Source organism: Nylanderia fulva, unplaced genomic scaffold, assembly GCF_048542155.1.
Source record: "Nylanderia fulva isolate GAGA-0341 unplaced genomic scaffold, ASM4854215v1 Scaffold713, whole genome shotgun sequence".
Taxonomy (NCBI): domain Eukaryota; kingdom Metazoa; phylum Arthropoda; class Insecta; order Hymenoptera; family Formicidae; genus Nylanderia; species Nylanderia fulva.
In genome coordinates this window covers 5,269-12,844 of record NW_028190823.1, presented here as the reverse complement: position 1 = coordinate 12,844, position 7,576 = coordinate 5,269, and the positions used below count along the sequence as shown (strand labels likewise).

Below are 7,576 nucleotides of genomic sequence, written 5' to 3'. Positions count from 1 at the left end.
ACCCCCGGGGGGGCCCCTTTGGGGTTTTTCCCCCCCCTTTTTTAAATGGTCAAAAAATGTGCACACAGGCGGCCGGTCCTGGGGCCCGGTGTCGCACGAGCCCGGTTTGCCGTACGGGCCATCGCCCGGCCGGGTTTTACCCTACGACGGACGGCGTTAAGGGTTCGTTTTTTTTTTTTTTTTTTTTTTTTTTTTTTTTTTTTTTTTTTTTTTTTTAAAAAAAAAAAAAAAAAAAAAAAAAAAAAAAAAAAAAAAAAAAAAAAAAAAAAAAAAAAAGAATTTTCTCGTCCCCCGGAAAAGAAAACGCCGCAAACAAATTTGGGAAGTTTTTTTTTTTTTTTTTTTTTTTTTTTTTTTTTTTTTTTTTTTTTTTTTTTTAAAAAAAAAAAAAAAAAAAAAAAAAAAAAAAAAAAAAAAAAAAAAAAAAAAAAAAAAAAAAAAAAGGGGGGGAACTTGGCCTTTTTCCCGAGTTCTGTTTGTACCGCAAAAGAGCGAGCAAAATAGTTTAAATTAATGAGGACGCACGGAAATTTATTCGTGCAAACCTCCGGCTTCGTTATCGGCATCCTCCCTGCTTTCGTCCCGTATCGGTCGTAGAATCTCGAAGATTGTGCACCGACGAGGGGTAGCCGGAATTAGCAGAAGAAAATCGTTTTGCGCGGTCGTGCGGAGCTCAAAGTCGAAACCTTTGTCCGAAACGTTTTTCCCGTATCGTAGTATTATCTCCTCGTAGGGCGCTACTCCCGTAAAGTCCCCGGAGGTCCGCCGGCGGGCGACGGACTTGGTGAAAATCATTCGTCGTCCGGAGGTGGTCGCCCGTCCCGGAGGTGCCGTCCGTCCCCAAAGTTTGACCCCGGGCCGTTATGGGTGCCGCACGTATAATCACGCCCGTAACGAGCCGTCTGGGTTTGCCGCGCGCGTGATTTCGCATCGGGCGAGGTTCCGTACCGAATCGCGGGTCACCGGCTTGCGTTTGTATCATCCGTAAAATTCAAAATATATGCCTCCGACCGTGGTTTGAGACCTTTCGAGTTGTAATCGGACAGCGCCCTCATGTCGAGCGAGCGTTTGTTTCCTTCTTAATTAATGCTAATTATCGTTTGTTTGACATTCGCCATACGGCTATCGTGATAATATTTTAGCGTACAATAGGACTTTTCGATCGTTCGCTCTCCGCGACAATGTCTCGATTGAACGCGCCTTTCGACGCTCCGCGCTCGCATACGGCCGTGCGTAGGACCGTGCGTCGCCGACCGCCTGGCCGGCCGGTGGGTACTATAAGAGATACGTCGCGCTCGGCGCGTCGAACGAGTCGAGCGAGTCCGGACGAGTCGTAAACGTACTTTCTCGAGTCTCTCGCCACTCCGGCGTGTTTCGACCGCTCTCCGTACCGTCGCCGACCGCTTGGCCGGTCGGTTGGGTACTATAAGAGGTAGGAGAGATTAATATTGTACGTGTCGCGCTCTCGACGTTGACAAACGAAGAATCGCCCGAACGGGTCGAGAACGGATTTTGTCGAGTCGCGACTCTGACACGGAGAGAACATTTATATAAAATGTTTGATTTGGAAACCACGAATATATAAAATAATATACGATCGTCGCAGAACGCGCCGCCGCCAAGTCTTCTCATGCTTGGAGGTTGCGTGTCTCGCGAGAACGTACGTTTCGACTCTCGCGTCGTCTCGTATTCCTCTTCGCCGGGGATTACGGTGCGGCTCTTCTCGTTCGTCGCCGAACGCGCGCAAAATTAACGCACACTTATTTATTACGAGCACAGCATTGCCACGAGTCGGTGTCGCAAGACCGAATGGCTCTTATGTGGCGCGCACGCCCTAGTGTGTTGGCCGCGCGGTTCCCTCTCGTTTCGTACGCAGCAGCGGAATCGTCGCGCTTACCGAGCATCTACTCCACGGATACGAGTTTGCGGGAAGAGTTGCTTCTTCCGCTCGCTTTGTACGCCGTAGCGAAATCTTATTGCTGGTCGTGTGCGGTTAAACGCGTACGAACCAGACAGAACAGTCCTCGACGTCTAGCATCGCCATCGTCGATCTAGCGTCAGGGTGAATCGCGCGCGTCTCTCGAGACCGCGCATCATAACATTTGGGAGAAGAAGAACACGAAGTATTTTGATCTTGTGGATTTTTGAACGGGAGAGGAGGAGGAAGAAGAGGAGAGGGCGGCGGCGTCGGGGGTTTACTCTCGCCTCCGTCGTTCTCTCGTACGCTTTACATAATAGCCGTTAAAACACAGCAGAGGTGTCGCCGACCGGCTGAGCAAGAAAGCCGGCGGCAAATAAAATGGCACATGACGAGCGTGTCGCGCGCGGCCGTTCGGTGTTTCGGGCATCGAAACGCGCGGCGCGCGCGAAAAAAGAGCTAGCGAACGAGTCGTCTGCTCGCAGTCGCGGTTACTCCCTTGCGAGTAACCTAACACGAAGCTCCCGTTTTTATCCTTCCAGTATCCATACTTGCCTTTGTCCTCAAAAATTAAAGCCATTCATGTCTCAGTGCTCTCATTAGAGGTGAAACCGCGAATGGCTCTTAAATTCATTTTGTTCATGTAGATTTGTACGGCACATTTACTTTGAGTAACTGTGTTTAACTTCTAGTATCTAATACATTCAAAACAGAGTCCCGACCAGTGATGGAAGGTACGCTTTCTTAGATCAAAACCAATCGGTTGCTGGTACGGCTCGCCCGTTCGTCCACCGTTTAATTTGGTGACTCTGCCAAACTTTTGTGAACATGATCTCACGGATCCATAGCAACCGGCGACGCATAGACTTGTCAAAATGCCTGCCTTATCACTGTCGATGGTAGGATTTCTGCGCCTACCATTGGGTTGTAACGGGTAGACGGGGAATCAGGGTTCGATTCGGAGAGGGGAGCCTGAGAAACGGCTACCGACATCCAAGGAAGGCAGCAGGCGCGCAAATTACCCACTCCCGGCACGGGGAGGTAGTGACGAAAAATACGATAGACGGGACCATCCGAGGCCCCCGTAATCGGAAATGAGTACACTTTAAATCCTTTAACGAGGATCCATGGAGGGCAAGGTCTGGTGCCAGCATCCGCGGTAAATTCCAGCTCAATAGCGTATTAAAGTTGTTGGCCGGTTAAAAAGCTCGTAGTTAAATCTGTGTCCACCCGTCGGTTCACCGTCGGGGTGTTTAACTGGCGTGATTTTGGGAACGTCCAAACCGGGGCTTAGCCTCGCGAGGGCGGCCCAACTAATATCCGTCGGGGTTTGCTCTTTACTGAGTGTCGAGTCGGGCCGGTACGTTTACTTTGAACAAATTAGAGTGCTTAAAGCAGGCTACCTTCGCCTGAATACTGCGTGCATGGAAATGGAATAGGACCTCGGTTCTATTTGTTGGTTTTTGGAAAACCCCGAGGTAATGATTAATAGGGAAGATGGGGGCATTCGTATTGCGACGTTAGAGGTGAAATTCTGGATCGTCGCAAAAACGGACAGAAGCAAAAGCATATGCCAAAAATGTTTTCATTAATCAAGAAAAAAAAGTTAGAGGTTTCGAAGGCGATCAGATACCGCCTAGTTCTAACCATAAACGATGCCAGCTAGCGATCCGCCGAAGTTCCTCCGATGACTCGGCGGGCAGCTCTCCGGGAAACCAAAGCTGTTGGGTTCCGGGGGAAAGTAATGGTTGCAAGCTGAAACTTAAAGGAATTGACGGAAGGGCAACCACCAGGAGTGGAGCTGCGGCTTAATTTGACTCAACACTGGGAAAACCTCACCAGGCCCAGACACCGGAAGGATGGACAGATTGATAGCTCTTTCTTGATTCGGTGGGTGGTGGTGCATGGCCGTTCTTAGTTGGTGGAGCGATTGTCTGGTTAATTCCGATAACGAACGAGACTCTAGCCTGCTAAATAGGCGTACCCCTATTGGTATCGCGGAACTTTGAAGAAAATCTGCCCGATTTTTTAGAAGAAGTGCCTCTATTTGAAAGAAATAAAATGTTCTTTCAACAAGACGGTGCTTGACCACACAACGCCGGGATTGAAACCCAAACTACTTGAACGAGCAGTTTCCTGGACGTTGGATGGGTCGGTATGGCCCGATACGTTGGCCCGCAAGATCCCCGGACCTTAATCTCTTGATTTCTTTTTTATGGGTAGGATACTGTAAGGAATCAATATAAAAAACGCTTCCCGAAACGTCGACGACTTAGAAACCAGATTGCGATATGAAATTTGGAATATCGAAGAGGAAGTAATGGAGAACGTCCAATTAAATTTATTTAAACGCATGCGAGCTTCTAAGGATGGTGGTCTTTTTGAGCACCTATTATAAATTAATCCGCTTTTTCAGAGCGACCAAAGTCAATCCGCTCTTTTCAGAGCGACTAAGTCAAACCGCTCTTTTCAGAGCGAAACCAAAACATTTATACTGGAAAAATCTTGTTCGCAAACATAATCATTTTTTTCACGTCTCGCTTAAAAAAAGGGCAAAAAGGGCGGATAATGTTAAGTCATTAAAAAAATTTATTATATAAATGGTGGATTAGAGGTCCGGGGCGACCGGGAGCGGGCAGATCTTCGTGATCGGCCGCGTGAGCCGGGAGGGGGGGCCGTGTCGAGGCTGACAACGCGAACTAGGCCGTTTGACCCCTGGATGCACCGCGTTGAACTCGCCCAAGGGCCCCACTTTGATGGCGGCCGGCAGCTCGTCCTTCCAGCAGAACCAAGGTCCCCCGGCTGGAGGTTGGCCCTTGCAGTCCCTCCATTTGCCCAGCTGTGAAGGTGCTGCAGATATTTCGGGACCACCTGTACCAAAAATGGTCAGCATGTTGTTAGAAGTCGCCATCGGCGTTTGTACCCCTGATTCGGCGGATCCTCCAAGGTGTTTTGACCCACAACCCGGGTTTAAAACCCAAACTACTTAAACGACCCATTTCCGGGACGGGGGAGGGTTCGGTATGGCCCGATTTTTTGGGCCCCAAGCCCCCCGGGACCTTAATTCCTTGATTTTTTTTTAGGGGAAAAACGGGGAAAGGAATCAAAAAAAAAAAACGTTTCCCCGAGAACGTCGACGATTTAAAAAAACCAATTGCGATAAAAATTTGGAATATCGAAGAGGGAAGAAATGGAAAAACGCCCAAATTTTAAATTTTTTAAACGCATGCGAGTTTTCTAAGGATGGTTGGTCTTTTTGAGCACCTTTAAAAATTTTAATCCGCTTTTTTCAGGGGGGCCCAAAAGTCAATCCGCTTTTTTTCAAAAGCAAACCAAGAAAAACCGCTCTTGGTCTGGCAGCATAGTCAGAATGCGCGACCACCGCTCGCGCAATGGAGGCGGGATGGTTTGGTCCCAATCCAACCCGGCCATCCACAAGTCCTGGATGAGGATCTTGGCCCTATTGATCACGGGAGCCGCCCCGCCCGCCCGGGTCAAAAAAATTTGGCTACAGCTGAGAGGATGGTGCGCTTGGTTGGATTCCCGACCTTCGACAGCGCCGGGGGGCTGCTCGAAGATGAAGCTCGTCGTTGGCCGGGACCCAGAGAACCCTAGGGCACCCACGCTGTCCACCCAGAGATGATCGTTCGGCTCTGCCCACGGCCGGACACAACGCGGTGTGAGTACCTGCCCACTTGCTGAGTTGAAAGCCGCCGGCAGCGAGGAGGGCCCCAGTCTGCCCGCTGGGTTCGAGCGCGCCCTCCATCGAGTTTGCTCCCGCGAGGATGTCGTCCACGTAGGTGTTTGGGCCCCGGGGTTTCAGCTGCTCCCAGGGGGAATCGATGGCCTCGTCCTGCGCGAGCTGTAGCAGGGTTCTGATGGCCAGGTACGGCGCGGGGGCTGTGCCATAGGGGACGGTGGTGAGTCGGTAGTCTTGCACCAACGCCGCCCGGGTCCGCCCGCCATAAAATCCGCTGAAGGTCAAGGTCATGCGGATGCACCCGGATCTGTCTGAACATCTTCACGATGTCCGTCGTGAAGGCGAATCGATGTAGACGCCAGCGTGTGAGGACCAGCCTAGGTCCGCCTGCAGCTTTGGTCCCGGGATCAAACACGTCGTTCAATGAGACCCCGTGGTGGTCCGGAAGGAGGCGTTGAAAACGACCCTGATTTTACCCCTTTCCGGGTTGACGCCTTCACCACCGCATGGTGCGGCAGGTAGTATGGTTCGCCGATTGCCTCGCCGCGGGGTGCCGGTTCCATGTGCCCGCAGGAGGCGTAGGTCGTCAGGAAGTCGTGATATCGCTCCCTGAGCGACGGATCGCGCGTCAAACACGCTTTAGTGCTGAGGAGCATTCGCAAGGCCCCGTGGCGAAAGACCCAAGAGCCGTCGTCGGGTGCTCCTTTCGAGGGAGCCGCACGATGTATCTTCCCTCACATCACGTGTGTTAGTCTCAGCGAACAGCCGCTCGCAACGAGACTCCTCTTTCGTGAGTTAAACGGCTGGGCGGCCACCTCTTCGAGCTCCCAAAACCTTCGGAGTTCCTGGTGAAGATCAGGCTGCGTGGTAGTATGGTGGACGGGGGACTCGGCTTGGAAGAGGATCGGCGGGTCCGATGAGGGAACCCCTCAGCCCCCCAACCGAAGACGGTAGGTAGGGGGCTGTTCCCCGGCTTTTTCCACGTTGACTCCTCCGTCGAAGCAGTACGCCGTTGATATCGGCGCCTGACGCGTCGACTGCCCGCCGGTTTGTCGGGAAAGGGGGGTGGCAAGCAAGAGGCCCCCAGGGCGGCCATTCTCCTCTCGGAATGTGTTTTCCTGGTGTGAGGGCGGTGAGCCCAGGCAGGACCAGCGCCTTCGGTAGGGTGATCCGTACTGTTGGCGTCGTCCTTTCCGATCTCCATCGATACTGCGTGAGTCACTCGCCCGGTCGTCGCGCCCTGATCGGAACCGTCACGTTCACTCGTCGGCGGGTAGTCTCAGCTGCTGTGGCTACGCGTTCCGAAAGAAAGGGGCCTCGATCCTGAGTCCAAGAGCGCGCCCTGTCAAACGATCGGCCAAACATTCACCAAACACTCGAATACCGGCGCGGTCGCGAGAGCACTGTGGTGAGAAGAGCTGGTCAGGCGGAGACCTTGGGACCTCTCCACGTTATCAGTTTGTTTGGCGGAGGTCTGTGCCGTTTTTCCCAAGCGGCAGGTTGTGGCGTCGTCTCCGGCTCTGTGTGCAGAAGCGTATGATGCTTCTCCTGGCAGTGGCGACAAGCGGTGAATTGAAGGGCAAGCTCCGGCGGCGTGACCCTGTCCCAAACAGTTGAAGCAGGCCTTCCTTTTGCGCACTTGCTCGCGGCGTTTCTCCCTCGAGTATGTCTTGAATCTCGGGGAGGAGCGCATGTGATGTTGCTCCCTGCACAGGGGGCACGGCGTGCCCTTGTGGCACTCGCGGCCATGGCGTGAGACGCGACGTTTGCCTTGCGGCCCGTACGCTTCTGTTTCGAAGCGGAGCTGGAAGTCATCGGCGTCCCCAGATTAGAGGCATCCCAAACCCTGAGCCCGCGTGAGGAGGAACGCCTTGAGCTCCTCGAAATTAGGAAAAATCCCGAGTCGATCGATGGCTTTCCCTAATAGCCTGGTGGCGGGGTCCAGCTTCTCGACCAGA

The 7,576-nt window shown here is 52.4% G+C and overlaps 1 pseudogene; it reads left to right on the top strand.

The window, feature by feature from the left end:
• Window positions 1-2,448: 2,448 nt before the first annotated feature.
• Window positions 2,449-3,652, top strand: LOC146720312 (small subunit ribosomal RNA; annotated as a pseudogene).
• The last annotated feature ends 3,924 nt before the right edge of the window (window positions 3,653-7,576 follow it).